Genomic DNA, 27,950 nt, shown 5'->3' with positions numbered 1-27,950 from the left:
TAACTCGCGTTATAAACCTTTTTGCGCACGATAAGGAAGGGCAATCCCGACATACTCCGGAAAAGCCGGAGATATCAGTAACGTAAATATTTCATTAACAAACGGAACACCCGAACATATCACTGTGTGGCAAGTACATGACAGAGCAACACACAGCGAGCACACTGCACACACATAAACACAAACACGTGCACTCAACAATATCCACGATTGCTCCTGAGCAGTGCAAACGGTGAGGCACTAAAAGATACTATGGAGAAATTCATTCCATGTCACATGAGGAAGAGCTGATTACAGAGCGCACATACTGTATTAACTGACATACTACGAGAGCTCAAATCGCTTCAGTCCCACAAGTCAATAACAGGGGTAAACGGAGCATACGGTGGTCGGCATAGTTAACATATCTAGGGAAGGACTCACGAGAGCCAACGAGCAAAAACAACAGAAGAAAAAGAAGTCCGACTGCAACATTGCCTTGAAGCCAAACGACGATACAAAGACGAATAGAAAAAAAATATACATGAGTGTTGCGACATTTTTTCAGGCGAAACTTACAGAATTACTTATGGGTTGAGACCTTCGAAATACAAACTGAAAGAATTAAAACACCAGCCCTAATGTTAACATTAAAGCGACCAGATGGTACAATGTCATGGGACTGGTGATGCTCGACAGAGTACCTGCTATACAAGCTAATACCAGATGATGATACTTCACACAGCCACACATACCTACGCAGACAGATGGGCATTAACTACATAAATGGAGGAATCACTCTTCCTTTCGCTCATGAGTAGGTTGCGCTGCACTTGCGAAACTCAAAGACAGAAAGTCACCGGGTCCAGTTGGAGCCCACTCAGAAACCATTAAAATTGTTTCACCACAGATCACCTCCTATCCGATGGACTTTCCAACTCTTCACAGCATAGGAAAATACCCTCCTAATGGAAGACGGAGAACGTAATGATTATAATAAACAGAGGACAAGGACTCAACAGAGACAAAAAGTGTACAGACCGATCTGTCTACTGAATGTACTAGACAAAGTTCGGAAGAGGCTACTGTGTGACAGACCACAGTCACACAGACAGCTTCTGGGCCTCAGTCCACATCAGTGTACGTTCAGACTGCACAAGTCTATCGACGATGCAGCAAATAAGAGCACACAGGACAAATATTTGGTGGCAAAATTAATTGATATATTTTGCGCATTCGACAACATTTGGTTGCCTGCGCTATACCGAACGTTTGTCAAGAAAAATCACCAAACTATGCCCACAGGGATCCACATATGGACCCGTTTTCTGGAGCATTGCCATTGATAGACAATCTAGATAGAGACGACAGAGCAAAGGTGATAGTAACGTACACTGATAATTTGCTCGTAGTGGTAACGGTGAACTCAAGAAGACACTTAGAACAAAAGACTGCTCTTATCATCGTACATATCAGTGAGTGGTGCAATAACATAAACTAATAATTGCAGCTAAAAAAACTGTATACTTACTACTGAACGACGAACTTAAAAGAAATCCCAGCATCAAGCTAAATAACGCAATCTTGTAACGCAAAAGAGTGACAAGATTTCTAGTTTTACATGTTTACGACAAAGTGAAGTTCACTGAACATACCAAACTTACGACGCATAAAGCAATGAAAATAATGTATACATTAGCAAGTGACAAGGTATCTAGGCTTATACGTGGACGAGAAACTGAACTTTACGGAACATACCAGACTTGATACCGATAAAGCAAGGAAAATAATGCATAAATTAGCAAGAATAAATACTACAAAATATAGACTACCTATAAAAACAATACGTACATATCATATCGTACTATTTCAGTCCATAGCATTCTCAGCAGAAAGTGCGTGGGCGCATCAACTGTAGCTTGCGACACACAAAATCTTTGTGAGATGTGGTCAAAGACCTGTTCTGCTGAGGAAGTCGGGTTCCTCCGGCACAACACCGGCGGAGCCACAAAGCCCAGCGATGTGAGTGTGCCCCGCTGACATTACCATCTGTCAAAGAGCAGCGGCATACTGGTTGAACAAAGGCAGGCGCGAGAAAGTACCTGAAATTATTGGAGAACGCATCATAGAAAGGCGCCAAGTAAACCGCCGGTGAAACGATACCTGGCAGTGAGAATGGGATGCAACAAAAAAGGAGTGTCGCATCAACACGTTATTCCCAAACATCAACAAACGAATTAGAACACCTCTATCGGTTTGGTCTCAGCCGAATACCCATGTGGACATGCGGAGAACTGGTAACTCCGGAACATGTCAGATTACACTCTGACAGACTCACACACACATACGACACCGAACTGAGTTTGACAACATAGGACAAACTCTACTACAATCAGACTATTGGTAGATACTGAATGATATCCAATAATGTCTCACTTACTTTACACGAAGCTTATCGTATGCATGAATAAGAGCAAATAGACAAACACAGGAACAGGATGCTTGGAATGACACAGACACAAACAGACAGAAACGCAGAACAGAGTCAGATGGTGGAACAGGTACAGTCAGTGAGGTTAATAAACAGACCTAGATATAAGACCAAGTTAAGGAACGAAGAAATGGATCAACTGTCATAAAGTATTTTAATATATGTTGAAACATCTTGCGTAATACCTTTAATGTAAATTATATAATTATTTATTAAGCCTCGACAAAGTAATACCTGTAATGAAAATGATATAATTGGTTATTCTTAGATAAAGTTTTACCTTATAGATAACACAATCAGCATGCACACAAGACAATGAAATAAGGAAGTCAAAAGATACGCAAGTAATGTACCGATTGCGCCCTGTGTTAAGCACATATGAATGTTAACAATGTAATATAAGAGTAACACAAATACCCGTCCGTACACATAAAATGATCAAGTGAATATTAAAGATATATTCTGTACGCTACCTCAAGTGTGATTGGCTCGATAATTCGCCAAGACGTCACATCCGTGATATCTAGTTAGAGGTATCACTAATATAAATCTATGTACTTTGCAATTATCTCACATTTCTCCTTTTTAAATGCAGGAATCATGTTGTTTCATAAAAATTTTCCGATTTTGTAATATGTCATGAAATTATAATATGTCATCAAGTTATATAAATGTCATAATCTCATTTCTATCTTTCTAAATTCTTATCTTCTCCACATAAATAAGCAATAAGTATCTCCAGTTCTTAATTACTTTTACGTCTAGAAGTATTTAAAGCTCCAATATTGTTAAACCTTATTAAAGTAAGAAATAGTAAACAAGTTTCATTTTTTGTATAGGTACAATTTCATATTGTGAAAACAGGGCTTTTCTTAGTAACAAGATGGCACCACTTCACTGTGAGGGCGTTGTGCAAGCCACGACATACAAAGAAAACAATCTGATGACGTGGTGGCCATGTCCAAAAGACTTGCAGTGAACTGAATAATGGGCCATGAAACACAGTGCATCAGTAATAGTCTCACTGTAGTAGTATAGCGTGTACTTATAGCGAGCAGTTTTATTTTGTTTTCGGCCAAGGTTTGAGCGGAGCGAAAACAATTCTCCCTAGAAACTGCGCTATGGAGAATTTCATTACACATCACCTGAGGAAGTTCAAAATGTTCGTAACTAAACGAAGAGTGGGAAATGGGCAAAGGTGGTATCAAATTAGCCAGCGCGAGATCAACTTTTGCAAAGAAACATTCAATTGCTTGAAAGTAGTCAGGGTAATTAAGAAAAACTTAATGAGTGATCTGAGAGAAAATCGAAATATTTCACGAACAGCAGTGCTGCTAGCTATGCAAATGTAATGTCAAATAATTTACCTCTTCAGGGCCTACGCATTTTGGACATAAAAAATTTGATTGGCATATAAACAGTGAAATTCTTTTTTTCATGTTGAAAAATACAATAAATAACACATTGCAGCATAAATTGAAGTTTCTTGGACTTCTCTTAATCTATACACTCTTAATAATAATAGGATATGAGATCGATATTGAAAAATGTAATGTTTCATGCTTTGTTAACAAAACTTGAAAATAAAAATAAATGTGATAAAAGAAAACGGTGAAATGTTTTGTAGATTGATTTGTTCAAAAGGTAGAAATAAAAAAGATTAGAGAAACATTTGACGTATCCCATTTGCTGTACATGATTCTGACTGTCATTTAAAGACGCGTTAAATGTTTCTCTAATGAGTTTTATTTCTTAATTTTAGACAAATCATTTCCCAAAACATTTGACCGTTTTTCGGTTTTTTTAAAACTATTGACTAGTTAAGAGCGAGATTCTGATTCCTGGATCACCAGTTGCTACAGGAGTACCAGATCATAATTCCTCCACAAAATGGTACACCTACTGAAAGTGACATAACATAATCCTGATATATGTTTGAAGGATTTAGCTAGTGCGTCCTTATTATCTATTATTCGAGCTGCAGGAAAATGCTCAGTTCTGTATTATGATTTTTTGGGTGCCTTGCTTCCATTACTGTCACAATTACTATTTGTATTATGCAATCTGCATTAGATAATGACACTGCAGGTTTCGTTTGTAGAAGCAATAAATAAATGTCTATATGCGTCCGTAGGCGTCCTAATTTCTTTCACCTCAATTCCGCAATCCTTATGCGAGATAAACTGTGGTGCCAGCAAGTCTGTCGTAGTCATCCATGAACACTGGTTCTCGAAATTTGACAAACAGGTTTTTGCGAGAGCAGTATGGGCTTTCCTCATATATAGCAACATAATCCACCCAAGAACGCCTCTTACTATCCTAACAGTGCATTTTTGGATTTCTTCCATATACCATGTGTGCCATCATGGCTGCTTGATAAGGATTCGAAACACTGGTCGGACTAGCGTCTTCTGTGCGATTTCCTTTACATGTGTACTGAAATTCTTCCATTTGCTTTTACATATTTTACTAGTTTGTCTCATATCGTATCGACTCATTGGGTTCAAAGACACTACCCGGTCGGAAGTATTCGGACACCTCATTGTAAACCGAACTGACCCCCAGATGTCACGAGATGCGGAGCACTGTGTTGTCAGTAAAGAAGCACTAACACCTGAGTGGATCGGTCAGCTCAGTGGCGTCGAACATGCACTTGTCATTGAATGTCACCTAAGGAACAAATCCATCAGGGGCATTTCAACCCTTATAAAGCTGTCTATGTCGACTGTTGGTGGTGTGATTGTGAAGTGGAAACGCGAAGGAACGACCTCAGCCAAACCAAGACCACACAGGCCTCCTGTACTGAAGGACAGGGGTCGTCGAGCGTTGGAGAGGGTGATTGTAAAAGAATTGTATTAAATCGACGGGAGGAATCATTCGTGAGTTCCAAAGTGCTAAGGTGCAGAGACTGGCCTGCTTAGCCATAACAGGCGGAATTAGCAGCACACCAACCGCTGGAATGGAAGCCATGCTGGACATGCCACCACTATACCTTTGGGTCAAGGTGGAGGCAGCAGCTGGGGCACACAGACTTAAAACTGGCAAAAACTGGGTTTTATACGGATATACAGAATCATACACTAACATAGTGAATGAGGTAAATATAGGAATGGCTGGGGAAACGCCTGCCGACTATATAATAACTCCCAACTGCTTCGACAAGCCTTACAATATAATAACTAGAAGCAGGGAGCAGTGGGACAAAACAGTTCGACACCGTACGGGGGACGTCGTTTGGTTCACTGATGGGTCGAAAATAGACCAAGGCGTTGGAGCAGGGGTGTATGGGGTTCACCCAAGACTGGAGGGCATCGTCTCTCTAGGAAAAGTGGCCTCCGTATTCCAAGCTGAAATTGCTGCAACGAGGGCATGTGCGTAGGTGCTACAAGGATCGTAGCATCTACATCTATTCACACAGCCAGGCAGCCCTGAAATCATTGGCAGCTCCTGCAACAAGATCTAAGATTGTTGCAGTATCACACAGGGCGCTGGTGGAGCTAGGGGAAGCAATAGGGTAAACCTAGTGTGGGTCCCTGGACACTCAGGGATCCGTGGCAATGAACAAGCCGACAGATTGGCTAGGGTGGGGGCAACAACTCCATTTATTGGACCGGAACCTGTCCTGACAATAACCAAGGCTATGATCAAATTAGAACTACGGAACTGGCTTAGGAAGCAGCATGTAGAATATTGGACCAAGGTACATAAACAAAAACATGGTAAACAAAAACATGCCCAAGCCGTGTTTTGAACAGGATTGAACAGGAAAGAGATCAAACTCATGACTGGACTGATGACCGGCCATGGGAATTTCAAAAAACACGTACACGCAATGGGTATAACGGAAGAGGGCCCTAAATGTAGGAGCTGTGATGAGGGTGAAGAAACTGCATCACATCTAATCTTCGAATGCATGGCAATGGAGAGTAAAGGATACAGAATCTTCGGGACAACTAGACCTCAAGAAATTGTGTCTAACAGAAAACTGGTAGAGGGACTCCTTGCACTATTTAAGAGCACTGGTTGGCTTCACTAGATATACAGCCAGCGATACCGCACAATAAACTTAGTTTCGGTTCGGTCAGTGTCGGGTTAGACCTAAGCTGTTTTAGCTTTCCTGTTAAAGTAAAATCAAATCAAAATCCAAAGTGCTACCAGCATTCCAGGCTGGCTCTGAGCACTATGGGACTTAACATCTGAGGTCATCAGTCCCCTAGAACTTAGAACTATTTAAACGTAACTAACCTAAGGACATCACACACATCCATGCCCGAGGCAGGATTCGAACCTGCGACCGAATCGGTCGCGCAGTTCCAGACTGTAGCGCCCAGAACCGCTCGGCCACAACGGCCGGCCATTCCAGGCAGTACAATGACTGTGCACGGGGAGTTAAAAGGAATGGGGTGCAATGCTCGATCAGCTCCTCATAAGGCACACATTTCTGTAGTCATTGCTAAGTGATGACTTTGCTGGTGTAAAAAGTGACGCCAATGGAATCACATTATATCCTCTGGCCACCCGATGGAAGGAACTGGGTTTGGCGAATTCCTAGAGAACGTTACCTGCCATCGTCTGTAGTGTCAACAGTGAAGGACAGAGGAGGAAGTGTTACAGTATGGGAAGAGCTTTTCGTGGTTCGGCTGTGGTCCCCTCAATGCGCTTAAGAAAACGCTAAATGCGGAAGGACGAGAACACATATTACACCATTGTGTACTGCATTCAGTATAGGAACAGTTCGGAGAGGACGGTTGTTTGTATTGCATGACACTGGACCCTGTCACAAAGCAGACAATGGTGCGTGGACAGTAACATTCCTGAAATGGAATGGCCTGCCCAGAGTCCTTAGCTGAAACCAGTGAAATATCTTTCGGGTGATTTACAACATCGGATCCGCTCCAGAATCCAGTCTGCAGCATCACTAACTGCTGTGGTTTCCGCTCTTGAGAAAGAATACGATGGCATTCCTTTGCACATCTCACTGAAAGTCTCCGCAGCATAGTTCAAACGGCCATAAAGACGACGGATGGACGCACCCATATCAATGCCCACTAATACGTGTCCGGACACTTTTGATCGGACGGTGTAGTTTGACGCTGTGGCGTGCTCCAGATATTCACCATTAATGGTATAACTGGATAACGTCAGGCTCGTTCTCTCAGTTATGGGCACTATCTTGCACCATACTGTGATTAAGCCAACTGTCATCCTCGTCCAAAGATGTCATTGCTCGTGGTACCATGCAGGTCAGCAACAGCTATCGAGAATCAGTGTTTCACTCTGCTGTAAACTGTGCGTTGTTTTGAATCTTCCATGCGCGTTTTAACTGTATGCCGGTTCGGACCCGAAGACAGAACCTTGATTATTGATAAATGGTTCAAATGGCTCTAAGCACTATGGGACTTAACATCTGAGGTCATCAGTCCCCTAGACTTGAACTACTTAAACCTAAATAACCTAAGGACATCAAACACATCCATGCCCGAGGCAGGATTCGAACCTGCGACCGTAGCAGCAGCTCGGTTCCGGACTATAGCACCTATAACCGCTCGGCCACAGCGACCGGCCCTTGATTATTGCACTAAATACTCTTACTTACTGAGCTTTGACGGCAGGGCGTGAGTTGTTTATGTATAACTCATACGGCAGGAGAACCGGCAGCGCGAAGACAAGTTCCGGGTTCGAGTCCCGCTCTCACACACAATTTTAATCTGCCGGGAAATTTCAGCTAAAGTAATATTCACCTATAACTGTTTCATTCGCTTCATAAACGAATATCGTGCAGTTCTTTAAACAAAAACATTTTTTCTTTCCTAAGGGGCGTCTGTACAACGAGCCCCTGGAGCTAGAAATGGTGACACACAAGTGGGGGAGACCGGAGCTAGTTGTTACAAATTTTTTAGGAATCTCGTATACCTCGACACAAAACACGTATGTCGATTGGACAGGTGCCAAAAGTTAGCCCATTATTTAGTCTTCACAATGAAATTTTTGTCATAAATGTAAGCTCAGATTGTTAAGCTCTATGTCAACTATTTTGTTAACTTGTATGAGGTAACAACCTAACCCACTGTGGGGCTTCTTGTTACACTATATGGGGTTAGTTGTTACACAATAATTAAGAAAAAATATATTTTTGGTTCCATAACACAGATTTATTTAATCATTAGTTTTAATGCAAGAGGTGGTAACAAATCATAAAACTTGAAACACAGTACTAATATTGACATACGGTCATCATTAATCTGATGAAGAAGTATCAAGTTTATTATCAGAGCTACAGTTTTTACAAATAAAGAAACTGTCATGCTTGGCACGCCTATCATGTGCCCACCTTTTACATTTTGTGCATTGTAGCCATGTGGTTGGTGGTCTTGACAGAGAGTGTGGTTCCATACTCTCAATACACACGCAGTCGTCTTCCTCATCAGATGATTCTACGCTCTCACATTTTCGTTTCCCCGTTTTTGCTTTCTTGTTTTTATTTTTCGGTGCCAACACCAGTCGTCGTCTTTTTGCCTCAACTGTCAATGCTGCTTTTACTGGTGAATCAGTCAGAATAGCACTCACTCGTTTATTCCTTCTTACTGTTTTCTTGCGGACAGGAGCTTTCGGGAAAGGCCTCAGTTCTTCAGGTGGCACATGTGTGTGTGTATGGAGTTTTGCAGAACCAGCTGTTGAGGTGCAAGGTGTCGGACTTGACTTCACACTTGTTGATGTGCTGGGAACGCCATCCCCTACTGAGTTCGTAAGAGACACAGAAAGCAGAGTTTCATCTTCCCTGTATGGGCGGTCTGTCATGATGGGGGCAGAAATTCATCGTCTGTAAAAATGTCTCTGTTATATGGCCATATTCCATCACTTGAAATCCAGCCTTGATATTCCTTGGCGTAGCAGCGCTAAGCAAAGATTGTTTAACTATAAATGGAATGTCGTATATTGTCATAGTGTTTCCAGCATTGTTTTTCATCCACGCATCTGATGCAGAGTTAATATATTTTTTAAATGGGCCAAACACAGCTCTGTCTAAAGGTTGCAATTTATGAGACGTAAGTGGCGGAAAAGAGAGAAGGGCAACCCTGTTTCCTTTGGCTACGTCCAACACTGAAATATCAAGGTGCGATTGATGGTTGTCCAAAAGAAGGAAAACCGGTCGCTCTCTTTTAGCCCTGGAATGATGAATGAAATGAAGCATGAACGAGCGAAAATCTTGCCCTGCCATCCACCCTGACTTGTTTGCAGACCCTGCGCTACCTTCTGGCCCATTTCTTCAGCAGACGTTATAGCACCGACTTGTTTAATTCCTTTCCTTGTTACAATTTTGGCAGGCGTTTGTACCGTGGTGACGGCAGTGTCGTCTACATTATACACTTTTTGACATTGAAATTTGTATCGATCACAAATTTCACTTAGATTTGTAAAAAATCTACCTACATTGTGCTTATTGAAACTTGTAGCCCTGCTTAGGCTGGTAGCTTCTGGTGTGCGGATGGAAAGCGTTTTCTTTCGTTTGAGGAATCCTCCAAACCAGTCAGTGGAAGCTCGTTCTACATCGCTCCAACCAACGGGAAACTTGACATTATTGTTCACGACATATTGAAATGCTAGACTCCTCACTTCCTTCGCAGAAAGTCCATAGTAGAGCTTAGCAGCTTTCTGAATGTATTCTTCCAGCTCTGCTTCTTGTTCGTCTGAGAAAACCTGCCGAGATCGCTTATAACCAACGTTTGGCACAAGCATCTCTCCCGATTCTGGAAGTAAGCAGACAAGAAGCATTGTAATAGGCTGTTATAGGCTACGTTTTCCTGTTATGTCAGAAGAGATTAATTTGCTTAGATATATTGATGTATTTGCACGTTATATACCACCAATAATCTACAACGCCACAGTTGGCGACGCTGACAATGAAAAATAAGCTGCCTACCTCCCTTTGTTGATTCCATTCGCTTACAAAACCTCTGCAGCGTCATAAAATTTATATTGTACTTTTGGGCAGCTTTCCGCAGTGAAGAAAAGCCACTTAGAACTTCACTTGCCGCTTCAGCATATGTTTCCTTGGGAATAGTGCCTCTTGTCAGTCTTCTTCTTATAATTACGCATTATACCTGTAGATAGACATAATTGCTTACATTAAAGGAAACAAAAACTCTTTGGGGCAAGTTGTTACACCGTAACAACTTGCCCCTGCGCCTTTGTAACAACTGACCCCATGCTACCCATTTTCTCTTATTGTCGAAATCAACAATAAAACTTTTTGTTTGGAAGTTTAACATATACTACTACGTACCTGAATGTTGGACGCTGATATGTTGCAAAATTTAGAATGAAATCAGCAATTTCCTGTGAACTATGAAAACATTCACACAGAGTAAAAAAATTACTCCATCACAGGAAAAACACGTTTTCTGTCACTAGCGCCTTATTACCAACTGACGGCTGATATAGGTAGGATGGGAGGAGGGGGTCTCTTAGTGCTACCATCTGGCGGAGCAACGAGCAAACTGCTCTAGCGCGGAAATTTTTATTGTCAAGTAACAACTTGCCCCGTGTAACAAGTAGCCCCGGTCTCCCCTGCGACTTCATTACGTGAGATTAGCTTTTTACAGTAGTAAAATTCGGACAGGAGAGACATAAGCAAACGATCTAACTAATTCATTGGTTCAGATATACATGCCGACGCGGCAAGCTAAACAGCGAGTTGTCTGGTCACCTAGACCGGCCGACATGAATCCCATCGAACATTTTTGTGACATATTCGAGAGGTCAGTCGTGCACAAAATCCTGCACCAGCAACACTTTCGCAATTATGGACGGCTATAGACGCAATATGGGACTTTCAACGACTTGCTGAGTCCATAGCACGTCGAGCTGCTGCACTACGCCGGTCAAAAGGAAGTCCGACACGATACTAGGAGCTATCCCATGAAATTTGTCACCGTAATGTGTGTGTACAGTGTCCTCGTAAATGACACAGTAATTAGGGCTTGGAGAAGGAGTTTATTTCAACAAACGTCTCTTTTGTTAGTATTCATGTGGCTTGCTATTAATATGTTATTAATAAGATTTTCTTTTGTCATGAGTGCTGAACAGAAAAGTCAAGGGTAGCGTGGAATCTGTTACTGAATCGCCCATAACCACGTGAGTCTGATGATACGTTCAAGGAGGATGGACCAGCATCAGTATCCTCGTTTTCTTCTCTATTTATAATATGATCCAGGGAAGATTGAACGATGGTAAATGTCTTACGGTTTTGAAGAAACGGAATTAAAAACTGCGCTTCACTGCGCAGTCTCCACTTCTTTATCCTCTTATCAGTGTGGCCAGACGTGGTTTTGTGGCTAGCACGAGCTCGAATAAAGCAGACCTCGGTAGCGTCCATTCCTTTCTGGATTCATTACTTACTTTCTCTCTCCTCCCGAACAGGCCCAACAGTACCGACCGGCCGCCGTGTCATCCTCAGACCACAGGCGTCATTGGATGCGGATATGGAGAGGAATGTGGTCAGCACACCGCTCTCCTGGCGGTATGTCAGTTTCCGAGACCGGAGCCGCTACTTCTCAATCAAGTAGCTCCTCAGTTGGCTTCACAAGGACTGAGTGAACCCCCCCCCCCCCCTGCCAACAGCGTTCGGCAGACCGGATGGTCACCCATCCAAGTGCTGGCCCAGCGCGACAGCGCTTAAATTCGGTGATCTGATGGGAACCGGTGTTACCACTGCGGCAAGGCAATTGGCCATCACTTACTAGTAAGCAAAACTATAGCGCAACATGAAACATTTTAGCACTGCTAGCTTCAGCAAGTGCAACAGAAAATGATGCGAACACAAAAACAAAACTTATACTTACGGGATTTGTTAAGGTTCTCACAGATGTTCCTTCACACACTGACGAGCCAAAGAAACTGGTACATCTGCCTAATATTGTGCAAGGCCTCCGTCTGCACACAGAAGTGCCGCAACAAGATGTGGCATGAAGTCGACTAATGTCTGAAGTAGTGCTGGAGGGAACTGTCACCATGAATCCTGTAGGACTGTCCATAAATCCGCATAGTACTACGGGAGGAGATCTCTTCTGAATAGCACGTTGCAAGGCATCGCAGATATTCACAATAATGTTCATGCCTGGGGTGTTTGGTGGCCAGCGGAAGTGTTTAAACTCAGAAGACTGTTCCTGCAGCCAGTCTGGAGCAACTCTGGACGTGTGGTGTGTCGCATTGTGCTGCTGGAATGTCCCAAGTCCGTCGTAATGAATGCTGGACATGAATGGATGCAGGTTATCAGACGCATGTGTCTGCCAGAGCCGTATCTAGACACATCAGGGATCCCATATCTCTCCAATTGCACACGCCCCACTCCATTACAGATCCTCCACCACCTTGAACGGTCCCTTGCTGACATGCATGGTCCACGGATTCATGAGCTGTCTCCATACCTGTACACGCCCATCCGCTCGACACAATTTGAAACGAGACTCCTACTCCCAGGCAACATGTTTCCAGTCATCAACAATTCAATGTCGGTGTTGACGGTCCCAGGCGAGGCGTAAAGCTTTGCGCCGTGCAGTCAGCAAGGGTACACGAGTGGGCCTTCGGCTCCGAAAGCCCATATCAATAATGTTTCGTTAAATGGTTCCCACCCTGACACTTGTTGATGGCGCAGCATGAAATCTACAGCAGTTTTCGGAAGAGTTGCACCTCTGTCAGTTTCAATAATTCTCTTCAGTCGTCGTTGGTCCCGTCCTTGCACGATCTTTATCCGGCCGCAGCGATGTCGGATACCTGATGTTTTACCGGATTCCTGATATTCACGGTACACTCGTGAAATGGTGAAATGGTCGTAGTGGAAAATCCCCACTTCATTGCTGCCTCGGAGATGCTGTGTCCCATCGCTCGTGCGCCGACAATAACAATACGTTCAAACTCATTGAAATCTTGATAACCTGCCATTGTACCAGCAGTAACCGATCTAAAAACTGCTCCAGACTCATGTTGTCCTATATAGGCGTTGCCGACTGCAGCGCCGTATTCTGCCTGTTTACATATCTATGTATTTGAATACGCATACCTATACCAGATTCTTTGGCGCTTCAGTGTGTATTTGCTTTGGCAAAAGTATTGTCGTAATCTTTATGCGACAAATCGTAGAGTTCTGGATGCTGCTGAACAGATATTACAGGCTCCTCGTCTGTGTTTACGAAAAACCCGGAGAGCATTGTGTGAGGTCAAACGAGACAAGTGCGTTCGAGAGAAACTCGTAGCAGTCCGGGCAAAGCGGAAAGAGCCGAACACCGAACGACTGCCAACAGCTGATGCACCGCCGGTGTGATGTGGTTTCCACATGACGTACTGTGTTCCCACTGCGCACCTGTCATCTATGGTGGAATCCATCTCAATACGGATAGCCTACAGAGCGACAGGCGCACGGCGTGGGCACGAAAACGAAGCAGCAAGCTATATGGAAACGTGGTACCCTATGTGGAAACTGACCCCTAAATCTGCACGTCTTCAAGGAGCCAACCAACACATAAATTGGATAATAGTTGATTGCAGGCTTGTAGTTTGGTCCGATGACTCAAAATTTTGCCATTTTTGAAATGATGCAATGCATAGTGTGCTGTTCAGGCCAGAGGGAGTTCTGTTGTGTTTTTGGGAGAGATTTTCGAATAATGAAGGTCTACTCATTCAGGATGGTCATTTGAACGTTCTCAGTGACCAAGTGTCGCCCTTTCAAATAAATGGTTCAAATGGCTGTGAGCACTATGGGACTCAACTGCTGAGGTCATTAGTCCCCTAGAACTTAGAACTAGTTAAACCTAACTAACCGAAGGGCATCACAAACATCCATGCCCGAGGTAGGATTCGAACCTGCGACCGTAGCGGTCTTGCGGTTCCAGACTGCAGCGCCTTTAACCGCACGGCCACTTCGGCCGGCTGTCGCCCTTTCGTCTACAGCTTCATTACGTTTTCCAAGATGACAATGGCCATGTTGACAAGGCTGTACGCAGACGCTCCGTGTTTGACGAATACTGAGGCAACTTACCGCGTCTCAGTTGCCCCACTAAACCAGCATATATTAACTCTATTGTGGGACAATGTGGAACAGCGGATTAAAGGTGATCATTCATACAAACCGCAATCTGGTAGCTCTACGCGATATACATCGAGGTGCAAAAAGGTGACAAAGGTCATGGGATAGCAGTGTACACAGATGGCGGTATTGCCGCGTACACAATATATAAAAGGGCAGCTGTCATTTGTACCCAGGTGACTCATATGGAAAAATTGGCGACGTGATTATGACCCCACGACGGGAATTTGCAGACTTTCAACGCGGAATGGTAGTTGGAGCTAGACGCATGGGACATTCCATTTCGGAAATCGTTAGGTAATTCACTGTTCTGAGATCAACAGTGTGAATAGTGCGCCGAGAATGCCAAATTTCTGGCATTACCTCTCACCACGCACAACGCAGTGGCCGACAGCCTTCACTTAACGACTGAGAGCAGCGGAGTTTGTGTAGAGTTGTCAGTGCTAACAGACAAGCAACACCGCGTGCAATGACCGCAGAAATCGATGTGGGACGTACGACGAACGTCTCTGTTAGGACATGAATTCCATCGAACATTTATGGGACATGATTGAGAGATTAGTTCATCCACAAAATCCTGCAAGGGCAACACTTACCCAATCATGGACGCTTATAGAGGCAGCGTGGCTCAGTTAGACACTGGACTCGCATTCGGGAGGAGGACGGTTCAATCCCGCGTCCGGCCATCCTGATTTAGGTTTTCCGTGATTTCCCTAAATCGCTCCAGGCAAATGCCGGGATGGTTCCTTTCAAAGGGCACGGCCGACTTCCTTCCCCATCCTTCCCTAATCTGATGAGACCGATGACCTCGCTGTCTGGTCTCCTTCCCCCAACAACCCAACCAACCAATTAAACCTGCTCCTGCAGCGTGGCTCAGTATTTCTGCGGTGCACTTGAACAACTTGTTGAGACCCTGCCACGTCCAGTTGTTGCACTACTCACGGCAAAAGAAGGCCCGACACTATATTGGAAGATATTCCATGACATTTGTCACCTCAATGAATTCACCGTTGAGTAGCTTCGACTGGGCACAGGGTACCTGAGAAAAAGAGGGAGAGAGAGAGAGAGAGAGAGAGAGAGAGAGAGAGAGAGAGAGAGAGAGAGAGAGAGAGAGAGAATCATGGACTCTCTTCCTCGCCGTATTCACGCTTTGTCAAGACCAAAGGCAGTGTTACGTGGTATTACTGTCAAGTCTCCTGACACTAATATTTTACCAGGTGTGATTTGTTTCTTTTGGGTATCCACTGGTAAGGAATACACCATGTTGACAACATTTCTCCTAACAACGACCAAACTATTCCAAATAGAGAAACAGTCAACATTTTTGAGTCTTGATCGCACTTCATTTATTCTAATTCAGGTTACGCATGAACCATGGACCTTGCCGTTGGTGGGGAGGCTTGCGTGCCTCAGCGATACAGATGGCTGTACCGTAGGTGCAACCACAACGGAGGGGTATCTGTTGAGAGGCCAGACAAACATGTGGTTCCTGAAGAGGGGCAGCAGCCTTTTCAGTAGTTGCAGGGGCAACAGTCTGGATGGTTACTGATCTGGCCTTGTGACATTAACCAAAACGGCCTTGCTGTGCTGGTACTGCGAACGGCTGAAAGCAAGGGGAAACTACAGCCGTAATTTTTCCCGAGGACATGCAGCTTTGCTGTATGATTAAATGATGATGGCGTCCTCTTGGGTAAAATATTCCGGAGGTAAAATAGTCCCCCATTCGGATCTCCGGGCGGGGACTACTCAAGAGGACGTCGTTATCAGGAGAAAGAAAACTGGCATTCTACGGATCGGAGCGTGGAATGTCAGATCCCTTAATCGAGCAAGTAGGTTAGAAAATTTAAAAAGGGAAATGGATAGGTTAAAGTTAGATACAGTGGGAATTAGTGAAGTTCGGTGGCAGGAGGAACAAGACTTTTGGTCAGGTGATTACAGGGTTATAAATACAAAATCAAATAGGGGTAATGCAGGAGTAGGTTTAATAATGAATAAAAAAATAGGAGTGCGGGTTAGCTACTACAAACAGCATAGTGAACGCATTATTGTGGCCAAGATAGACACAAAGCCCATGCCTACTACAGTAGTACAAGTTTATATGCCAACTAGCTCTGCAGATGATGAAGAAATTGATGAAATGTATGACGAGATAAAAGAAGTTGTTCAGGAAGTGAAGGGAGACGAAAATTTAATAGTCATGGGTGACTGGAATTCGTCAGTAGGAAAAGGGAGAGAAGGAAACATAGTAGGTGAATATGGATTGGGGGGAAGAAATGAAAGAGGAAGCCGCCTTGTAGAATTTTGCACAGAGCATAACTTAATCATAGCTAACACTTGGTTCAAGAATCATGAAAGAAGGTTGTATACATGGAAGAATCCTGGAGATACTAAAAGGTATCAGATAGATTACATAATGGTAAGACAGAGATTTAGGAACCAGGTTTTAAATTGTAAGACATTTCCAGGGGCAGATGTGGATTCTGACCACAATCTATTGGTTATGAACTGCAGATTGAAACTGCAAAAAGGCGGGAATTTAAGGAGATGGGACCTGGATAAACTGAAAGAACCAGAGGTTGTAGAGAGAGTCAGGGAGAGCATAAGGGAACAATTGACAGGAATGAGGGAAAGAAATACAGTAGAAGAAGAATGGGTAGCTCTGAGGGATGAAGTAGTGAAGGCAGCAGAGGATCAAGTAGGTAAAAAGACGAGAGCTAATAGAAATCCTTGGGTAACAGAGGAAATATTGAATTTAATTGATGAAAGGAGAAAATATAAAAATGCAGTAAATGAAGCAGGCAAAAAGGAATACAAACGTCTCAAAAATGAGATTGACAGGAAGTGCAAAATGGCTAAGCAGGGATGGCTAGAGTACAAATGTAAGGATGTAGAGGCTTGTCTCACTAGGGGTACGATAGATACTGCCCACAGGAAAATTAAAGAGACCTTTGGAGAGAAGAGAACCACTTGTATGAATATCAAGAGCTCAGATCGCAACCCAGTTCTAAGCAAAGAAGGGAAGGCAGAAAGGTGGAAGGAGTATATAGAGGGTTTATACAAGGGCGATGTACTTGAGGACAATATTATGGAAATGGAAGAGGATATAGATGAAGATGAAATGGGAGATAAGATACTGCGTGAAGAGTTTGACAGAGCACTGAAAGACCTGAGTCGAAACAAGGCCCCGGGAGTAGACAACATTCCATTAGAACTACTGATGGCCTTGGGAGAGCCAGTCATGACAAAACTCTACCATCTGGTGAGCAAGATGTATGAGACAGGTGAAATACCCACAGACTTCAAGAAGAATATAATAATTCCAATCCGAAAGAAAGCAGGTGTTGACAGATGTGAAAATTACCGAACTATCAGTTTAATAAGTCACAGCTGCAAAATACTAACGCTAATTCTTTACAGACGAGTGGAAAAACTGGTAGAAGCGGACCTCGGGGAGGATCAGTTTGGATTCCGTAGAAATGTTGGAACACGTGAGGCAATACTAACCTTACGACTTATCTTAGAAGAAAGATTAAGAAAAGGCAAACCTACGTTTCTAGCATTTGTAGACTTAGAGAAAGCTTTTGACAACGTTAACTGGAATACTCTCTTTCAAATTCTGAAGGTGGCAGGGGTAAAATAGAGGGACCGAAAGTCTATTTACAATTTGTACAGAAACCAGATGGCAGTTATAAGAGTCGAGGGGCATGAAAGGGAAGCAGTGGTTGGGAAGGGAGTGAGACAGGGTTGTAGCCTCTCCCCGATGTTATTCAATCTGTATATTGAGCAAGCAGTAAAGGAAACAAAAGAAAAATTCGGAGTAGGTATTAAAATTCATGGAGAAGAAGTAAAAACTTTGAGGTTTGCCGATGACATTGTAATTCTGTCAGAGACAGCAAAGGACTTGGAAGAGCAGTTGAACGGAATGGACAGTGTCTTGAAAGGAGGATATAAGATGAACATCAACAAAAGCAAAACGAGGATAATGGAATATAGTCAAATTAAATCGGGTGGTGCTGAGGGGATTAGATTAGGAAATGAGACACTTAAAGTAGTAAAGGAGTTTTGCTATTTAGGGAGTAAAATAACTGATGATGGTCGAAGTAGAGAGGATATAAAATGTAGACTGGCAATGGCAAGGAAATCGTTTCTGAAGAAGAGAAATTTGTTAACATCGAGTATAGATTTAAGTGTCAGGAAGTCGTTTCTGAAAGTATTTGTATGGTGTGTAGCCATGTATGGAAGTGAAACATGGACGAAAAATGGTTTGGACAAGAAGAGAATAGAATCTTTCGAAATGTGGTGCTACAGAAGAATGCTGAAGATAAGGTGGGTAGATCACGTAACTAATGAGGAGGTACTGAATAGGATTGGGGAGAAGAGAAGTTTGTGGCACAACTTGACTAGAAGAAGGTATCGGTTGGTAGGACATGTTTTGAGGCATCAAGGGATCACAAATTTAGCATTGGAGGGCAGCGTGGAGGGTAAAAATCGTAGAGGGAGACCAAGAGATCAATACACTAAGCAGATTCAGAAGGATGTAGGTTGCAGTAGGTACTGGGAGATGAAGAAGCTTGCACAGGATAGAGTAGCATGGAGAGCTGCATCAAACCAGTCTCAGGACTGAAGACCACAACAACAACAACATTAAAGCTAACTGCTATCATTGGACCAAATAGTTTAAAACATCAGTAAAAAGCATATCGCCAAACATTTAAACATTTCATACTCGTACGAAGTGCAGGTGCATACTTACTTCATACGATTATGTACTGTTCCGTTGTCTTGATGTTTAAAAGTATCTGACCCGTTGATGGCAGTTAGAATTGTAATCAAAATCAGAAATGATAAAGTGCGGCCAAGGCGTTTGTGCATCATTATGACCACAGACCAATATAGACTTGTCTTGTCTGCTATTTCTTCAAATGGTCTTCAGCTAAGAAATATTCTCAAGCAGTGACGGTATTTACCGCACAAAATCGATAAACAAGTACAGCAACATATGCATCATTGTTAAGAATACTGTTGCTACAATATACAGTGAACTCAAAGAGTAGTACTGTTAAATAAGAGGGTGGTCGGCGTTACACGCAAATGGCAAAGATGTCACCCTAGTTCTTTCACAACCTAACAGAGGAAACTTTAGTGTTCCATGCAATTTCCATTTTACTTTGAATTCATGACTGAGATACCCATAAGAGAGGTGAGTGCAGCTTACTTGTGGCGTTTATCACAGGTATTTGATGCCGACTGTCAAACGCTGGTTCATCGACAAAAGTGAGGATTGGATATTGCAGGAGGAAAATTATCCGAAACCTAGGAGAAGACTTTGCAGCGACTGGAGAAAGGAGAACGGTGTGTAGGTACTGAATTCGCCCTCACACTCGCCTGACGCTAATGCTATTGAAAATGTATGGTCTTTCATCAAAAAGAAGTCGTAAGGAAAAAAGTTCTTAACTTTGAAACAGCTGTCAAGGCACATTCGACAAATATGGTCTCTTCCAAGTGAATAGGCAGAAGACTTGGTTTCAAGCCTGCATCGAAGATGCCAGGGCCGCTGCGGGTGACTGGACGCATTATTAATTGTAATTGCATTTTTCTTTTGTTCATATATGATGTACGAGGGTCACTCCAAAAGAAATGCACACTATTTTTGTAAAACTACAGTTTTCATTCTGCATCTGTGAAAGATTTACAGTGTGTAGATACATCGTTCCCGCTTGTTTTCAAACTTAGTTCAACCTGTTTCCGTGAGTGGCGCCGTCACAGCATGTCTTTAAGATGGCTGCTACACTTGACGTTCGTCAGAAGCAACGTGCTGTCTTAGAATTCCTGTACTGTGAAAACGACACAGTTGGAAACATCCACAAAAGGTTGAAAATGATGTATGGAGATGCTGCTGTCGATCGCAGTACAGTTAGTCGGTGGGCAAGCAGGTTACGTGATGAAAGCGGGCACGGCAATATTGAGGACTGTCCTCGCAGCGGCAGGCCTCGTACTGCACACACTCCAGACAATGTGCAGAGAGTTAACGAATTGGTGGTTGCTGACAAACGCATCACGGTGAACGAATTGTCACGCTACGTTGGAATAGGGAAAGGAAGTGTTTGCAGATTACTCAAAGTGTTGGCGTTAAAAAGGGTTTGTGGCAGGTGGGTTCCCAGGATGTTGACAGTGGCTCACAAAGAAACAAGAAAAACGGTATGCAGCGAACTTTTGGAACAGTACGAGAATGGTGGAGATGTATGACCTGGCTCCATGTGACTATCATCTCTTCGGGAAACTGAAAGACTCTCTCCGTGGAACAAGGTTTGAAGATGATGACTCCCTTGTGCATGCTGCCCAACAGTGGCTCCATCAGATTGGTCCAGAATTTTACTGTGCGGGTATACAGGCGCTGGTTCCAAGATGGCGTAAGGCAGTTGATAGGGACGGCAATTATGTGGAGAAATGAAAATATTGTTCCTAAAGGATGTATCTGCACACTGTAAAACTTTCAAACACGTAGAATAAAATATGGATTAAAAAAAAAGTGTACATTTCTTTTGGAGTCACCCTCGTATATGGGATAGTTTATTGTCAGATACATTTTTCTATTGTTTATCCTCGACCATGCCCTTATTGAACAGACTGCACGAGAGTAGAGAGCGCTAGTCATCTATCGGGTGATCAAAAAGTCAGTATAAATTTGAAAACTGAATAAATCACTGAATAATGTAGATATAGAGGTACAAATTGACACACATGCTTGGAATGACATGGGGTTTTATTAGAACCAAAAAAAAAAAAAATACAAACGTTCAAAAAATGTCCGACAGATGGCGCTTCATCTGATCAGAAGAGCACTAATCAGCGTAACAAAGTAAGACAAAGCAAAGATGATGTTCTTTACGGGAAATGCTCAACATGTCCACCATTATTCCTCAACAATAGCTGTAGTCGAGGAATAATGTTGTGAACAGCACTGTAAAGCATGTCCGGAGTTATGGTGAGGCATTGGCGTCGGGTGTTGTCTTTCAGTATCATAGAGATGTCGCTCGATTACGATACACTTGCAACTTCAGGTAACCCCAAAGCCAATAATCGCACGGACTGAGGTCTGGGGACCTGGGAGGCCAAGCAAGACGAAAGTGGCGGCTAAGCACACGATCATCACCAAACGACGCGCGCAAGTGATCTTTCACGCGTCTAGCAATATGTGGTGTTCTTTTCTGGTTCTAGTAAAATCCTACGTCATTCCAAGCATGTGTGTCAATTTTTACCTCTCTATCTACATTATTCCTTGGTTTGTTAAGTTTTCAAATTTATACTGAGTTTTTGATCACCCGGTATTTCGGATTTAGAGTCGCATCGTAACTGCGTTCGTAAATTTCGCCCACCTGTATCTGCTTATGCACAAAAAAGACAGATGATCATACACCATCTTTAATTCGAAGTAGCTGACTGTATAATCTCTTCCAATATTTGCTATAGCTTAGCACTGTCCTGCATTTGACAAGGCCGTCATGTTTCGAAAAGAAGGGGAAGGTGCCGGCGTTAAATCAAATACTCGTCCGAGGGAAGTACAGCTTCCGCGAAACACACAAAGCAGCTAGAAAAATTGGGAAATTAGGTGGAAAAGGAGCTCTTCATTGGAAAATGATCAGAAATTGCGGCAGCCATAATGGCAGGGAGATACCGCGCTGCAGTCCATTACTTCCAGCAGATTCTTCATTACGGCCTCGGAGCTTTTCTTGCCGCTTTTCTCTTTGCTCGCCTTTTTCGATACGTTTGTTGGAGGAGAGATTTCGGAGATGGGGGTGGGGAGGGGGGTTGTAAAGCTGGGCGCAGGGAGAAGAGGGAGCTTTGACGGAGAGAGCGGTGCTCGCAGTGCCTTCTCTTTCCTCCCCTCCTCCTGTTTCTCTTTTCCTCTCCCTTTTTTTTCAGTTTACATAAACGTCGCTAATGGTGGTCCAGCGCGGCCCGGGGTGACCCCCGACGTGAAAGCGTAGGCCGGGCGGCCGCCGCGGCCCGTCTACGTCTCGGTCGTCGTCGCCGGGAGTCCGGCGTTTTTCACCGGCAGCGGCGACGTCGTACGTCGGGATGAGCGCGCAGATTTTTGTTAAGCCCCGCATCGCGGCGCGCCGGCGGCACACTTGTCTGCGTCGCGGCCGCTGAAGAGCGGCGCCGCCCGAGGGAAACGAAAACAAAAAAAAGAGAGCAGTATTACAGAAAAAAAACGGGGGAAGGTACGATGCGGAGGCGAAGGGGCAGAGCGGCCGCGCGTCGCCCGGCGTCAAAGTCTCGCTCGCTATTCACGTCACTAATGAACCGAACTGTATACAGCGCCGGGCGCGTGTACAGCTCCGCGCTCTGAAACAGTGGAGTGGCGCGGGCCAGCGGCCAGCCGTTTTAATGAACCGAAATCGTCAAATGAAAGAATGATGAGGTTGTTGTGCGCCAGGGGGAGGAAGCGGAACGGCCGCCGAGCGCAAGGGGGCGGCGGCAGGTCGCCGCTCGCCGAAGAGTGCGCCGGGGTGGGCACTAATCTAAGGCTTAGCGCGCCTGATGAAGCCGAGAAGTGCAATTGAAAGTCTCCGCGTCCTCGCCGGCTGTGCGGCCCCTTGCCTGCTGCGTGTGTGCGGGCGGCGCGCGCGCGTGTTGCCGGGTGGGGCACGGCGACCGCCGGCCGCAGCGGAAATGGATTGCGGAGCAGCGCGGCGCCCACTCACTCGTTCGCTCTTTTCTCCACCACCTCCTCCTGCTCCTCCTACTCCTCCACATCCCTCTCTCACTTTTTTCCCCTTCCCGTCTCTCCTCCTTCCCTCTCTTTCTCTCTCTTCCTCTTTTTTTATTCCGGGAGCTCCCTTTTATGATTCATACCTTGCGGCACAAAGGAAGGAAGGAAGCCGGCGGGGCGGGCCCCGTGCTAATGACTGCCGCTGCCAGTGCACAGCCCACTTGAGCCGATATCATCACTGACTCATCTCCCGGCGTGCGCGCATACGTACGCGCTGCCGGCCAGAACACGCACCCGCACAAAGACGCACACGAGCGTACACGGGCGTGTGTGTGTATGTGTGTGTGTGTTGTGCACGTCCGGCCGCGAAGTACCCGCGGGGTCGCGCCGCAGAAATGTCCAATAACACGCTCCCAGGGAAACTGGACGGGGCTCTTTTATCCGCCGGGCACACACAGGGAATTCACTTGCCCGCATTAGCGGCCGCTGCCGACAGTAATACGCGCCCTCTCTCCGCTTGTGTGCCCGCGGTTCGCCTGCCGGAGCGCAAACAAACACCGGTTCGACCTTTGGCGGTCCCGGCCGTGGCCGCTCCTTTATCGGGGCCATTCATCCCTTTCCATTTTATAAACTGCTTGCGACTTGGGGCGTATCGCGTCCTCTGAATTGCGGAGAGTTGTACACTGTATCGTGACAGGAGAGCTACTGATACCGCCCTCTCCTCTGCTCCATAGAAAAAAACAGTTGCTGTGGGCAGGTCGCTGTAGCCGAGCGGTTCTAGGCGCTTCAGACTGGAACCGCGTGACTGCTTCGGTCGCAGGTTCGAATCCTGCCGCGAACATTGGTGTGTGTGATGTCAAAAATGGCTCAAATGGCTCTGAGCACTATGGGACTAAACATCTGAGGTCATCAGTCCCCTAGAACTTCGAATTACTTAAACCTAACTAACCGAAGGACATAACACACATCCATGTCCGAGGCAAGATTCGAACCTGCTACCGTAGCGGTCTCGCGGTTCCACACTGAAGTGCCTAGAACCGCACGGCAACACCGGCCGGCTGTGTAACGTCCTTAGGTTACTTAGGTTTAAATAGTTCTAAGTTCTAGCGGACTGATGACCTCAAATGTTAAGTCCCATAGTGCTCAGAGCCATTTGATCCACTTTGAGTCGCTGCGGTAGGTTCAGTTCGTATAAAATAAATTTTCTTGATTACAGAAGATAAACAGCTTTGCCAAGATCCCTCGTTAATAACCTTTATTCTCAATGACCACCGGTGTCGGTAATCATCTTCAGAGTCCCGAGTTCGAGTCTCGGTCCGGCACACAGTTTTAATCTGCCAGGAAGTTTCAAATTAGCGCACACTCCCCTGCAGAGTGGAAATCTCATTCTGGAAACATCCCCCAGGCTGAGGCTAATCCATATCTCCGCAATATCCTTTCCTCCAGGAGTGCTAGTTCTGCGCCGGCCGATGTGGCCGAGCGGTTCTAGGCTCTTCAGTCTGGAACCGCGCGACCGCTATGGTCGCAGGTTCGAATCCTGCCTCGGGCATGGATGTGTGTGATGTCCTTAGGTTAGTTAGGTTCAAGTAGTTCTCAGGGGAGGGGACTGATGACCTCAGAAGTTAAGTCCCATATTGCTCAGAGCCATTTGAACCATTTTTGCTAGTTCTGCAAGGTTCGCAGAAGAGCTTCTGTGAAGTTTGGAAGGTAGGAGACGAGGTACTGGCGGAATTGAAGCTGTGAGGACGAGGCGTGAGTCATGCTTGAGTAGCTCAGTTGGCAGAGCAATTGCCCGCAAAAGGCAAAGGTCCCGAGTTCGAGTCTCGGTCCGGCACATAGTTTTAATCTGCCAGGAAGTTTCAATCATCTTCAGATCTCGACAGACAGGTTACTGCAAATTTCTTAAAGTAGCAGTAAGAGTACTCTTCCTCATGAATCGACAGATACGTCTAGCGGGTCCCCGGCTGCAGTGATGTGCTCAGTTGGTTGGTTGGTTGGTTGGTTTGGGGAAGGAGACCAGACAGCGTGGTCATCGGTCTCATTGGATTAGGGAAGGAAGTCGGCCGTGCCCTTTCAGAAGAACCATCCCGGCCTTTGCCTGGAGTGATTTAGGGAAATCACGGAAAACCTAAATCAGGATGGCCGGACGCGGGATTGAACCGTCGTCCTCCCGAATGCGAGTCCAGTGTCCAACCACTGCGCCACCTCGCTCGGTGATGTGCTCAGTTGCGAGTAGCATAAGACAGATGTATGTTGTGAATAACTGTAGATACAGTTGTCCACAGAGAATCGGCGCTTGATGCAGGGTTCGGCAGCCAACCGTCGACGTAAGAACATGTAATGTATTACGTATAAATAGTCGGAAACACGCGTAATTGTATGGTTACACGATTTCCGAACAGTCAATGGAAGCAATCAGATACATTAAAAATCTGGGAGTATACGTACGGTGCGTTTTAAAGTGAAATGACCACATAAAACTAATCGCAGGAAAGGCAGATGACAGAAGGGTCGTAAATGCAGTCCACCCACTCAGGATGTAGTTTACCGAACCCTCGTTTGACCAGTACCAGAATACTGCTCGTCAGTATGAGATCCGTACCATATAGGATTGACAGAGGGAATAGAGACGATCCAAAGAAGTGCAGCGCAATCGACATTTTATGAGAATGATTTGTATACATGCAGAATTTTTAGGTAGATTGCCCGAAAGCGTCACGGAGGTTCCCCAATCAATCCAAGTGGCGAACGCTGCCAGGGAGGCATTGAGCATCACGGTTTGGTTTACTGGTAAAAGTTCCGAAAGCGAACGTTCCTATGAGAATCAAGGGAACTATTACTTTCTTGAGCGTATATCTATCGAAAAGACCGTGAAGGTAACATTACACAGATTTGAGGTTACACGGATGCTTAACGACAGTCCGCAGCTCGTGATCGTGCGGTAGCGTTCTCGCTTCCCACGCCCGGGTTCCCGGGTTCGATTCCCGGCGGGGTCAGGGATTTTCTCTGCCTCGTGATGACTGGGTGTTGTGTGATGTCCTTAGGTTAGTTAGGTTTAAGTAGTTCTAAGTTCTAGGGGACTGATGACCATAGATGTTAAGTCCCATAGTGCTCAGAGCCATTTGAACCATATTTTTGCTTAACGACAATTGTTTTTCCGCGAACCACTCAGTACTGGAATAGGGAAATGGGTGACAGTGGTTCACGAAATACCCTCCGGCGCACACCGTAAAGCGGCTTGTAGAGTATAGATGTAGATGTAGATCCTAGTCGAAGTAGAAGGTCAGCATGCATAGATTCAGACATCTAGTTTCCAACTCACTTAATATGAATAAGTTAAAATATCAATACAAGAAACATAGGTTACTTTTAATAATCATTACATAGTCAAAATCTCTTTATCTGTTCGAGTGGTGAGCATGATCGCAGTACTCCAATCGACTTTTACTTTGATAATAGGGAAATAATTTTTATTCTAGCTGTGTTCTGATCTCAACGTGTTTCCATCGCTATCTTACGAAAAATATCTGTATACGATATTGCAGCGCCTGTGTTATTCGGAATTACGATGCAATGCCTTCACCCATGTCCGAAGGAACAGGCACTGCGGCGACTACAGGCGTTATTAAAAGTATGAAAGTATTCGCAATTGCGAATAGCGGCAACCATAAGCTGAATAATGGAATGACGACAGTGAAAATTTATGCCGGATCGGAACTCGAGCCGGCCGCTGTGACCTAGCGGTTGTAGGCGCTTCAGTCCGGAACCGCGCTGCTGTTACGGTCGCAGGTTCGAATCCTGCCTCGGGCACAGATGTGTGTGATGTCCTTAGGTTGCTTAGGTTTAAGTAGTTCTAAGTCTAGCCGACTGATGAGCTCAGATGTCAAGTCCCATAGTGCTTAGAGCCATTTTTTTCGGAACTCGAACCCGAATTTCCTGTTATCGCGAGCGGTCACCTTACTCTCACCTACCCGAACAAAACACACTACCAGCCCCAAACTTCCAAGTGTCTAGAACCTATGCTCGTATCTCTATTTTGTATATTCCCGTACAGGGGAGACATTTTAATATTTTGAACATGGCTGCGCTATAGCAACGGTTACAGAGTGGTAGGAATAAAAGACAGCCAACCAGTTGCAGTGAACGTTGGTTTTCAAATAACCTTGACCACGGGTTCGACTGATTTAAACCCGTCTTCTACAGAAGAGAAAACTTCACATTAGCAATTCATTCAGTAAAAGCTGTCTCCAAATGACATGTATCGGCAACGTTCTGTATGCCTATACGTAAAAATTAAAGGCCCTAGACTCAAGGGCATGTCGCATCAGTAAATTTTCACATACCGACATACAGACTGCTGCCGATACATGTCATGTGGAGACAGCTTTTACGGACTGAACTGCTAATGTGAAGTTTGTTTGTCCTTCTGAAGAAGACGGGTTTATATCCGTCGAAAGCGTGGCCAAGGTTATTTGAATTCACGGCAAATGGCTGGCTGTCTTTTATTCCTGCGGAGTCTTGAATATCTCCCCTGTACGGGAATACACATTGTGGATGTACTAGTACAGGTTGCATACACATGGTTAACGACATATGGAGCTTTGGCTCTCGCCATGAATCATGCTCGGGTAGCCAGATGGTAAGGCGATAATCGGAAAATCCGGGTTCGAGATCCGGAACAA

This window comes from Schistocerca americana, chromosome 2 (assembly GCF_021461395.2).
Source record: "Schistocerca americana isolate TAMUIC-IGC-003095 chromosome 2, iqSchAmer2.1, whole genome shotgun sequence".
Classification (NCBI taxonomy): domain Eukaryota; kingdom Metazoa; phylum Arthropoda; class Insecta; order Orthoptera; family Acrididae; genus Schistocerca; species Schistocerca americana.
This window is presented reverse-complemented; position numbering follows the sequence as displayed.